A 12,222-nucleotide genomic window follows, 5' to 3' on the forward strand; every position below is an offset into this window, starting at 1 on the left:
GCTGCAGTAAGCCAGAACACATTAGAATAGCTTTTGGAACTTGTAGGATGATAAAAAACAGGATGCAATTTTTGTTACGGAGTCTCTTTAAAGCCATCCGGAGCCAAACAGAGAAGTGGAAGTCTTTTCAACAGCAGTAACAAGCCACCTGCTGGTGGATGGTGGAGTTTCAGGACGGCGTAAAGTCCTCAGACTCATCTGCTGATGGAGCAATGAAAGTCGAGCGCAGTTCAAGTTAAAGGGGAACTGAAGAGAGAGGTATATGGAGGCTGTCATGTTTATTTCCTTTTAATCAATACTAGTTGCCTGGCAGCCCTGCTGGTCTATTTCTCTGCAGTAGTATCTGATTAACACCAGAAACAAGCATGCAGCTAGTCTTGTCAGATCAGACTTATAAGTCTGAACCACTGAAACACCTGATCTGCTGCATGCTTGTTCAGGGGCTATGGCTAATAGTATTAGAGGCAGAGGATCAGCAGGGCTGCCAGGCAACTGGTATTGTCTAAAAGGAAATAAACATGACAGCCTCCATATACCTCTCTCTTCAGTTCCCCTTTAAATGGACACTGAGCAGAGGCCGTGGGTATGCATATAAGCATACCCACAGCTATTTGGTAAAGAGGAGACACTTACCGGCCCCTTAGGTAAGCGCTCCTACTCCCGGGATGGCCGCTATCAACTACATTGTAATCAGCGACTCTGACATAAAGTCGTGCTATGACCCGGAACAGGAAGACTGTGGCACCTCTCTGCGCATGCGCAGGCTTCCTGGCTTCTTCCCCTTCCCTCTGCCACTCGTCATATTGCGGTTCGCGAGCGGAGGGGAGGAAGAAGCCAGGAAGCCTGCGCATGTGCAGTCAGGTCCCGCAGTCTTCTTGTTCTGGGTCACAGCGCCACTTAATGTCAGAGTCACTGATTACAATGTAATTTATAGCAGCCAGCCCGGGAGCAGGAGCGCTTACCTAAGGGGCCAGTGAGTGTATCCTCTTTACCAAATAGACGTAGGTATTCTTACATGCAAACCCACGGCATCTACTCAGCGCCCCTTAAAGAGGAACTCCAGTGAAAATAATGTAATAAAAAAAGTGCTTCATTTTTACAATACTTATGTATAAATAATTTAATCAGTGTTTGCACATTGTAAAATCTTTTAAATCCCTGATTTACATTCTGACATTTATTACATGGTGACATTTTTACTGTTGGCAAGTGATGTAGCTGCTGCATGGTTTTTTGGCAGTTGGAAACAGCTGTAAACAGCTATTTCCCACAATGCAGCAAGGTTCACAGACAGGAAACTGTCAGGAGTATGTACTCAGAGTATCTCTACACAACTCTTTTGGCCGCTTAGCTATGAAAGGCATGTAGCATATTAATGGAAAAGAAAAAAACACTCCTGCTCTAAATTCAAAAGCAGCAATGTTAGCAGATGAGGAAGGCAAAATGTCACATTTCTAGGTAATATTTATTTTTGTACAAAACAGCTTAACATATGTGAAGCTTTTCTTAAGCTGTGAGAACATGTCCTTAAAATAGTTTCCATATGTTGATAAGTGAGACCGGCAGCGTCATCCTGGGAGTGATCGCATTAGAATGGACCTGAACACTTGCACAGGGCACAAGGAAAGCAGAAAGAAATGCGCCGTGTGTGTTTTTAGGCCCCGTTCACATCTAAAAAGAGCAAAACACTTATCGCTAGCGTTTTACGTGAGTGATTTTACCGTGATTAGCGTGGCAAAATCCCTGGCCAGCTCCGCGACTCAGAGTGATCGTGGTCAGCGCTTTATTAAGCACTGTGCTGCAATCTCTCCAGAATCGCTGCAAAATGGTGCAGGGAACACTTTTTGCGATTGAGTCTAATCGCAAAACGCCCACGATTAGCACCAATCACGTCAGTGGGAACACTGCCATCTATATATATAATAGGCTAAGTGCCTCAACCTTCAAGCAAGAAGAAGAAGTAGCGCCCTGCCCCCAGGGCCGGTCCAAGCAAGAAGAAGGGGCTGGTCCAAGCAAGAAGAAGAAGTAGTGTCATATCAAACCAAGGGCAAAGAGGGATAATTTGCATATTCAGTAGCAGTGCATTGTGGGTAACCACAAATGTTCACTTATAGCTGAATTATTGCAGATTTGCTTCTGTTTTAAGAAGGAAAAATACACCAAGCTTTGCTTTTTTTAGTAGGAGGGCTTTTTGGTCTCTTTTCTCCTCCTATACATTCTTAGTAGTTTGGGTCACCCTGAGCTGCTTGGTTACTCTGTTGTACTGGCCCAAGCCCTATCTTATACAGCCTTATCAATCCCTGCTTTGAACTGATGAGGACCAAATGTCTGAAATAGGCTGTTACATGTGGGTTTGATATGATTGTGTAAAACTTAAAGCTATAGGCTTGCTTGACTTACCAAAGGTGAAAAGGAATAATTTGCATATTTAATAGTGGTGCATTGTCACAAATGTTCACTTATAGCTGAATTATTGCAGATTTCCTTCTGTTTTAAAAAGGCAAATTACACCAATACAGTGTGCGGCATTGCAGGAAGTGACGACAGTGGAACGCACGATGGAACACGGAAGAGGTGAGTCATCCCCGCCTGCTGCTTCTTACTAATAGTGGCGGCTGCTACTGTACTTAAGCAGGAGGGGGAGTGCACATGGGGGACCCAGGTGAGGGGAGGGGGTTCCTGCTGAGCTTAAGCTGGAGGTAGAGCACACATGGGGGACCCAGTTGAGGGGGGGCCCAACCCCCCTCCCCGCCGCTGTGCCCATTACCCCCTTCCTGCCCTCTACCCTCTTATGCGGCGTATGCTACGCCGCGGGTCGGCTAGTAGGGTAATATTGCACTAGCACTTTAATATAGCACTAGCGCTTTAGCGACTAGCGGGAATCACACGTTAATCGCTCAGGTGTGATTGAGCCCTGAGAGAGTCTGCCTAATTCCTCCTCATGTGTAAGTAATCACAAGTGTAAATTGATCTCTCAGCTTTGTGAGCACAGAAATTCAGAAGTCCTCGGCAGACACAGCTATAACATGTAAACACAGGATGTTAGCCCTTTGTCTGAAAACAGGAAGTAGACACACTGTCGATTTATTGCAGGAGTTCTGTAAGCTGTAACAAAGAAATGCTTTTCTGTAAAGGTTATTATGCTGTTGCTTATCTTTTAGAGTAGAGAGGAAGTTTTGAGTCCAGGTCCGCTTTTAAGGACAACTGTAATGAGAGGGATATGGATGCTGCCTTATTTATTTCCTTTTAAAGGGGAACTGACGTGAGAGTGATATGGAGGCTGCCATATTTATCTCCTTTTAAATAATACCAGTTGCCTGGCTGTTCTGCTAATCTATTTGGCTACAATAGTATCTGAATCAAACCAGAAACAAGGATGCAGCTAATGTTCTCAGATCTGACAATAATGTCAGAAACAGCTGATCTGCTGCATGCTTGTTCAGGGTCTAAGGCTAAAAGTATTAGAGGCAGAGGATCAGCAGGATAGTCAGGCAGCTGGTGTTGCTTAAAACTAAAGAAATATGGCAGCCTCCACATCTCTCTCATTTCAGTTGCCTGGCTATCCTGCTGATCCTCTGCCTCTAATACTATTAGCCATAGCCCCTGAACAAGCATGCAGCAGATCAGGTGTTTCTGACATTATTGTCAGATCTGACAAGATTAGCTGCATGCTTGTTTCTGGTGTGATTCAGACACTACTGCTGCTGCCAAATAGATCAGCAGGGCTGCCAGGCAACTGGTATTGTTTAAAAACGATATAAACATGACAGTCTCCATATTCTTCTCACTTCAGTTGCCCTTTAGAGCACCCCACAGTGATAGCTGTACCTCACAAGCCCCATCTGAAATATCAGGCACACTAGAATCCATCAGGGTCTGATTTGGGCTCTGGTGGATTTGGCTCGAAGAGAATGAAAAGCACCAAAGAACAAATCGAGCCCAGCAATCTGGCTGGTGTGCGTAAATGCGCAGATTTATTTATTTTGTGTACAGTGCCAACATAATAAGTTGTGCTTTACAAACTGCATGGAACGCTTGCCATCAGTCCCTACTCATCAGTGCAGATCATGATGTCATGTTTTTACCACAGTCTATAGCTAATCTGAAAGAAGCCCGACTGCTCCACCACTGTGTTTCTGAAATGTGAGAGGAAGTTTAAAGGACATTTGTAGCAAAAGAGATATGGAGGCTGCCATATTTATTTCCTTTTAAGCAATACCAGTTGCAGGGCAACCCTGATAATCTATTTGGCTGCAGTAGTTTCCGAATCACACCAGAAACAAGCATGCAGCTAATCTTGTCAGATCTGACAATAATGTCAGAAACACCTGATCTGCTGCATGCTTGTTCAGGAGCTATGGCTAAAAGTATTAGAGGCAGCGGATTAGCGGAATAGCCAGGAAACTGGTATTTCTTAAAGGGAATTAAATATGGCAGCCTCCATTTATCTCTCACTTCAGTTGTCCTTTAAAGAGACACTAAAGCGAAAAAAAAATGATATGGTGAATTGGTTGTGTACTATGAATAATTACTAGAAGATTAGCAGCAAAGAAAATATTCTCATACTTTTATTTACAGGTATATAGTGTTTTGTCTAACATTGCATCATTCTATAATATGTGCAGATTACACAACACTCAGCATTCAAAATGAGTCTTTCAGAGCAGTCTGTGAACTAATGACCTCTCCTCTAGCAGAGGAAAAGTACCGTAAATAGTCCAGGAACAGTTGAGATAATAAAAGTCAGATAACAGCCCTCTCCACGATTAACTTAGTCGGAGAGCTTAATGGCTTGTTTGCATAGAGATAACAACTGGAGTTTCTCAACTCTTCCTGTACTGGAAACAATTACACTGATGTATCTGATCTTAATGTTTTATTTCTTAGCTGTGCTACACATACAAATCATAATATCATCATTTTTTTTCCGCTTCAGTGTCTCTTTAAGCAGTTGGAGTAAACCAATGCAAGAACGTGTGAACTACAAAGTATTTATGTGAACTAATAATTATCGAATCAGACGAAAATCGGTACTGCCAAGAGCATGCCTGATCAACGATGCAACCATGGCGGAGCATTTTTATTGGACTTGCTACAAGATGTCGGGCCATCGTGGTTGATCGGGTGCGTGGCAGAAACGACGAGTGATATCAGGATAAGTGGTGAACACGATGACCACCCCCCCCCCCCAGTGCCCGATGCACTATACATACCTATCCGCATCCGCAGCTGGATCCAGGCTCCACTGCAATCCGCAAACATGCGCCCCATAGTTGCCGTAGTAACGCAGGCACTAGTGTGACGTCACACACGCTCCCGCATATATGCTGGCAACCACATGGGGCGCATGTATGCAGATTGGGGCGGAGCCAGTGGCAGACTTGGACAGATAAAGTATAGTACACCGGGAGGGGGGGGGGGGGGGTGTCAGGCTGGCCAGTTGGCGGATGCAGCATCTAGGGATGCTCATTCGGATTTCACGGAATTAAAATTTCTGAATTTACGATCGGAACTCTGAAATCGGAACTCTGAAATCGGATTTCTGCGGAAGTGCTGCATTACTGCAATTCAGTCATTTTAGAACAGTCACAGAACTGGGAAGCATTGGACAAATCAGAGAATGCAGAAACAACTCGGAGGTATTTGGCCAATCAGACAAGGGAAAAATGACTAAAAAAAACACTACTCGGAAATTGGAAACCGATCAGAAATCCGTGGAATCAGCATTGGCCGAAATAGGAATTTCGTCGGAATTGTAAATCGACATTTCCGACCATCCCTAGCGGCAACACACGGCCAATTCCAGATCGATTTCATAGTGTGAAATTGATCAGTAATCGGTCTGCTGGTGTATGGGCAGACAACAGATCTCCCTCCGATCAGATTCAATCAGAGAGATCTCGGTCTCTTTTATCGATCTGCCCACACATCGTCTGATGTAATTGAATAATTGGGTAAACATTGAACATATGTGTGGTACATGGTCAGAATTTTGAAATGCTTCAGGCAGTCAGAAGCAGGGGCGTAGCAATAGGGGTTGCAGAAGTTGCGACCGCATCGGGGCCCTTGGGGCAGAGGGCCCCCCCTCAACTACAGTATTAGCTCTCTATTGGTCCTCTGCTCATAATAATCACTTCTATAGATACTTTGAATAGTAGTAATCATTAACAAGCTGTTCCCCATCCCCTTCTTGCACCTCTGACACTGTGGTTGCCATCGGCAGGTTTTGGTGCGCCGTATCAATTGTTATATAGAGAGTGCTTGGGGGCCCCATTGTAAAACTTGCATCAGGGCCACAGCTCCTTAGCTACGTCACTGGTCAGAAGAATGGATTGCAATTATTAAATTGAGAAGATATTTAAAAAATTGTATGGTGTGTGGCCACCGTTAGGGACATTGAACAAAGACCATGGTAGGGATTAGATTGTGAGCTGGAACAGATCGCGAGTATGGATGGCACAAAGTGCTGCAATAGATGCCAGCACTATCTACGGTACATAAAAAACAATGATCATTTGAACAGTAGCTTTGTATTAGCTTTGAATGTACCGTACATAGAAAAAGTGGTTTGCAGCTCTCAGCATCCTCAGTGTCTACACATGGCCGGGTTTGAGGCCAGGCCACAAAGAACATGGCCTAGGGCACCAGGAAGTAAGGGGTTGGCATACTAAAGCAGCTAAACTACCAAACATGTAAAACACAGCAGTCAAAAACCCAGTCTGTGACAGAGGTGCTTGTTCCAGCCCTGCATCGTATATATACTCCAACCTATTGCCTGAAGAAGCGGGGTCATTCCTGCGAAACACGTTGCATTGTTCTCTGGAGTGTGTAAATAAATTGCTTTATTGAAAATACATCATCATAATCTTGTGTCTGCTTGGAGGAGGTAAGTCCACCACAGCCTCCTCAATTTAAACTTTTTAGCTAGTTTTATCCTTATGGCGTCTCTGCATCCTTACCACGTTGTACAAGTCCACCCTTGGTGGAGGGGTGTTTTTTGTTGATCTACGGAGAGCGACTTCTTAATCCTGAGTGGGGTCAGGTTTAATGTCCCCACCCGCATTTACAGCATTTAACTATGAGGTGAGTACATTGTATTTACTCTACCATTTCACCTTCTACCAGTACATACTACACTACGGTATAAAGTAATAGTAGCAACAGAAAGGGCCCAGGACCTCAGAGGACACTCAGTAGAGTGAAACGATCGTCAGGCATCCACCTCTCCAACCTCTCCCCGCAGCTTCATCAGATCGGGTCGGATTCATTTATGTGAAGTACTATGATGCGTACGTTAAAAAGGGGCGCTGGGGAAAAAGGGCGCGGGGTTTTAAACGATAAGCATGGATAACGTTTAAAAATATATTGTACTGTATTTCGTTTAAAATTAATGTTTTATAAAGTTATAAATCATTAAATAATGTGCATTAAATCGGCAATTGTAAAAACGTTAATCTTTCGTTTAAATAGTGAAACGTATAATAACGTTTAAAAAAAAAATTACTACGCAACCCTCCCTGTACCTACCCCTAACCCCTAGACCCCCCTGTTGATGCCTAAACCTAAGACCCCCCCCTGTTGGTGCCTAAGTAACCCTCCCTGTACCTACCCCTAACCCCTAGACCCCCCTGTTAGTGCCTAAACCTAAGACCCCCCTGTTGGTGCCTAAACCTAAGACCCCCCTGTTGGTGCCTAAACCTAAGACCCCCCTGTTGGTGCCTAAACCTAAGACCCCCTGTTGGTGCCTAAACCTAAGACCCCCCCTGTTGGTGCCTAAACCTAAGACCCCCTGTTGGTGCCTAAACCTAAGACCCCCCTGGTGGTGCCTAAACCTAAGACCCCCCTGTTGGTGCCTAAACCTAAGACCCCCCTGTTGGTGCCTAAACCTAAGACCCCCCTGTTGGTGCCTAAACCTAAGACCCCCCTGTTGATGCCTAAACCTAAGACCCCCCTGTTGGTGCCTAAACCTAAGACCCCCCTGTGATAAGTATTAATAACGTTTCAAAAACATATTGTGCGGTTTTTTCGTTTAAAAATAATGTGAAAAAAAATTGTACTGTTTTTCGTTTAAAAATAATGTTTGAAAAAAATATTGTACTGTTTTTCGTTTAAAAATAATATTAAAAAATGTATAAATCATTAAATAATGTGTAATCATTAGAAGCAGTAATAAAACATTAAGTCTCCGGGCGCCGCTTTTAAAACGTTATTTTTCTCCGGCGTCCTTTTTTCCTATCGGGCGCCCATTAAACGATATTTATTATGGGAGTGAATGGCGGCGCCCGATTTGTCCACTAGCCTCCTGCGCCCTTTTTTACTGTTACCTACTATGAATGCTATGCTGCATTAGCCGGATTAAGTAAAGCTATTTTACAACAATCAGTTGCAAATGCCAACCTGCTTCTCTTCTTGATACATAGGAAAACAAGAGTTTGCTTTCTTAAAACAGAAAGAATTTGCAATAATTCAGATTGGAGTGAGCTTGAGATTTCTCCCACAATGCATCACTGATGAATATATGCAAATTAACCATTGTTACCCTTAGAAGCTAAACACACCTCCAGAACCGCTGGAATGCAATGATGTGTCAGCTTGTTAATTTGTACAGAGCCATAATAATCCAACATGCATACAGACTGTTTCGGATTGTTTGATTGTCATCAGTGCATGTCATGGATCTGTATGCATGTTGGATTATTATGGCTCTGTACAAGTTAACAAGCTGACACATCATTGCATTCCAGCGGTTCTGGAGGTGTGTTAAGCTTCTAGGGGTAACAATGGTTAATTTGCATATATTCAGCAGTGATGCACTGGGAGACATCTCAAGATCACTCCAACCTGAATTATCGTAAATTCTTTCTGTTTTAAGAAAGCAAACTCTTGTTTTCCTTAGTATTTTAGTAAGGGGGCTTTTAGGACCATTGTAGCCCCTCACACACTCCAATGAGTTCTGGGTCACCATGAGCTTGCTGGTTAGTCTGTACTTCTTGATACATACTACACTATATTGGGCTCTTGGTGTCCCTCTTTTATATTCCAGTCTGCGACTGCTCTGCTTCCACAGTGGTGAGCAGTGGAGCACCGGACCTGTGCTTCCCCCATCCTGTGCTGTGCTACCCACGAAGCATAGCACAGGGCCAGGGAAGTACACAGGATTGGTGGGTGCAAAGACGAGAGCACAGGACCAGGGAACAAACGGGACAGAGGGAGCAGACCGGATGGGTGGGGGTTGCGGCAGTGGGCCTCGGGCGGTAAAATGCCCTGTGTTTACATCAGTATGGCAGGAGCACGGGGCTGAGAGAATGTTGCACACAACACTGCAGATCTGGCACGCCTGTCTTCCAACAAGTAACAGTTGCACTTGGCTGGGCAAGTGGCCATATTTGGAAATGAAGAACAGAAGCCAAACTGCTGAGAGGCCTGTTCATGCCTCGTGTTATGTAATTAAAGATGTGGCGGTTATTACACGCTCGCTGGTGACACACTCGCTGAAACTTTGTTATGACAATGATAGATTTTCTCAGACAACAAATAATAATACTGCTGATTTATGACGCATCGCGTTGCAACTCTTCTTTACCCTATCAGTTATTGGCAGCGCCTGGAAGATATATTTCCAGAACGCAGACTATACAGACTGGGCTGTTTATTTACGGTTCGGATCTGGGAAGGTACGCATGAAACGCCTGCACAGATGACAGATTAGCAGGGAAACTATAGTTATGTTCCCCGCATAGTTATCATTAGAGTCATACTGCATACAGATCATAAGGACGGCTTAGCTTGAGTGGGCGCAGATGATAGAGTGAGAGGCTCGGTTTCACATTGTGCCTTAGTGCTAATCTTAAAGAGGAACTTCAGCCTAAACAAACATACTGTCATTAAGTTAGATTAGTTATGTTAATTAAAATAGATAGGTAATATAATCTCTTACCCACCTTGTTTTAAAAGAACAGGCAAATGTTTGATTTCATGATGGCAGCCATATTTTTGGTTGAAAGGAGGTGACAGGGAGCATGAGACACTTTTCCAACTGTCCTGTGTGCTGATCACCCCTCCCAGGTGCTAGGCAATGTGAATAACAACATAGGAAATCCCATCATGCTTTGCACAGCATCAGGGAAAAAAAGCCCGGGCAGTTTTCTTTGATGGGGCGGAGCTTAAGCTTTTGTGCAGCTAAAAATAAGGCTTATGTAAGAAAAACAAAGTTCTGATGCTGTGAAACTGTTAAAGAAACACCAAGCCTTTTCAGTGCTGCTGAGTAGATTTTTAGTCTGGAAGTTCACTTTAAGGTGGCCATTAATGGTACAATTTTTTCATCAGATGCGATCTTTCAACACACTTTTTATGACTGAATTGTACAGAAAACTGAGCAGTGCGTGGTAAAAATCAATGTGAAACGATTCTTTGGTCAAATTGAAGAGAAAATGTAATCGATCCGAAAGTTGGAATTTACAATCGTATCTGAAAATAGAATGTCCTAATGGACCCATTTATGGAAACAATCTATAATTACCTTCTGATTACTTTCAATCGTAAAAAGTGTGTTGAAAGATCGCATCTGATGAAAAAATTGTACCATTAATGGTCACCTTAAAAGCACCACGCCAGTGAAAATAAATAAGTAGATCAAATTTTGAACTAGTCCATTTTCTCATGGGGGAGTCTCAGGATTTTCTTTACTTTCAAAAGCACTTACTGAACTGCAGTTGCTCAGTTTAACTGCCATAAAAGTATGCAATCGTATATGGAAGCTGGCTGGCATCTTTGTATAGATCCTATCCAGGGAGTGCTTTTGTAAAGAGTAAAGGTAATATTGAGAATCCCCCATGAGGAGATGGGCTTGTCCAAACTCTATCAGATCTGTCAGCTTTTACTACCTACTTACAGCAACACAGGAAAAAGGTAATTTATAGTGAACACTTTCATTCCATTTTGGGCGCAGCCGGCGCCACCATAGGCCATAGTAGGAATTACGGCTATAGTGGCGCACAGTGAGTAACTTTGGCGCCGTCAGAAGACGGAGCTGCAGTTACTTATAAAACACTGTAATTCCGCCTCCAGCAATTGCTGGAAGCCGAATTATTTCATTCCCCACCATCCATGGTGCCCTGGAAGGGGAATAGTATTTAACATCGCCGAAAACTTGTGCAGGAGCAGGATAAGCCATACCGGCTGTATCCTGCGCCCAAGTCTCCTGGCACCGATTCCTCTCGTACACATTCAAAGTGCATTCACTCTGGGAGAAGTGTACATTTTGTATGTATGTATCCAGCACTGGCTGGATAGTGTAATGGTTAAGGGCTCCGCCTCTGACACAGTTGACCTGGGTTCGAATCTCGGCTCTGCCTGTTCAGTAAGCCAGCACCTATGCAGTAAGGAGTTCTTTGGGCGAGACTCCCTAACACTGCTGCTGCCTACTGAGTGTGCTCTAGTGGCTGCCTCACAAGCGCTTTGAGTCTGACAGGAGAAAAGCACTATACAAAAAAAAGGAATTATTAAATTTTCCTTTTTTTTTTTTTACGATAGTAGTCCTTTAGCCACTTATCATTCCGGGTACAGTATATCTATGCCTCCGGAGACTTCATCTTAGCTCCAGGGGTGTAGATATATACGTACATTGCCACAATCCCCACTGCGCACACTCCCCGTGCATTCTCATCGCCAGCGGTTAGTGCACTGATTGGTGAATGAGAAAACATGTTCCCATTCACTGATCAAAGTGCCTGTGATCAGTGATCACCAGCATCAATGAGATGCCGGTAGTCATTGAGAAAGTCAAAGTGAAGACACACACGCTACATTTCCTGTGTACTGTTCACAGTAAACAACAATTATTTGGGTGGGGGGAGGGGGTATTCTAGTGGCCAAATAATAAAATTACACATACATACACCAAATTAGATACAATATCAGATTAATTAACCCCTTACTACTCCCCTCACATAGTTACCAAAATAAAGCACTTGTATAAAAAATAAGAAAAAAAAAAGTGACAGTTAAAAATAAAAACAAAAAATAGTTACATTAGGGACTTTTTTTTAATATGTATGTCATGAGGGTATATTACTGTTATTTTTTTGCAAATAAGCACTTGTAATTATTGACAGAGACAAAACAGAAAAAAATACACCTTTATTTCCAAATAAAATATTGTCCCCATACATTGTACTAGAGGCATAATTTAAACATTGTAATAACCAGGACAAATGGGAAAAT

The 12,222-nt window shown here is 43.3% G+C and overlaps 1 protein-coding gene across 1 annotated transcript in view; it reads right to left on the reverse strand.

The window, feature by feature from the left end:
* The window catches only part of LOC137544792 (rho GTPase-activating protein 42-like), a 397,590-nt gene that overhangs the window by 113,140 nt on the left and 272,228 nt on the right, over positions 1–12,222 (reverse strand). The gene's annotated exons all lie outside the window — the stretch shown is intronic.

Source organism: Hyperolius riggenbachi, chromosome 2 (genome assembly GCF_040937935.1).
Source record: "Hyperolius riggenbachi isolate aHypRig1 chromosome 2, aHypRig1.pri, whole genome shotgun sequence".
Classification (NCBI taxonomy): Eukaryota; Metazoa; Chordata; class Amphibia; order Anura; family Hyperoliidae; genus Hyperolius; species Hyperolius riggenbachi.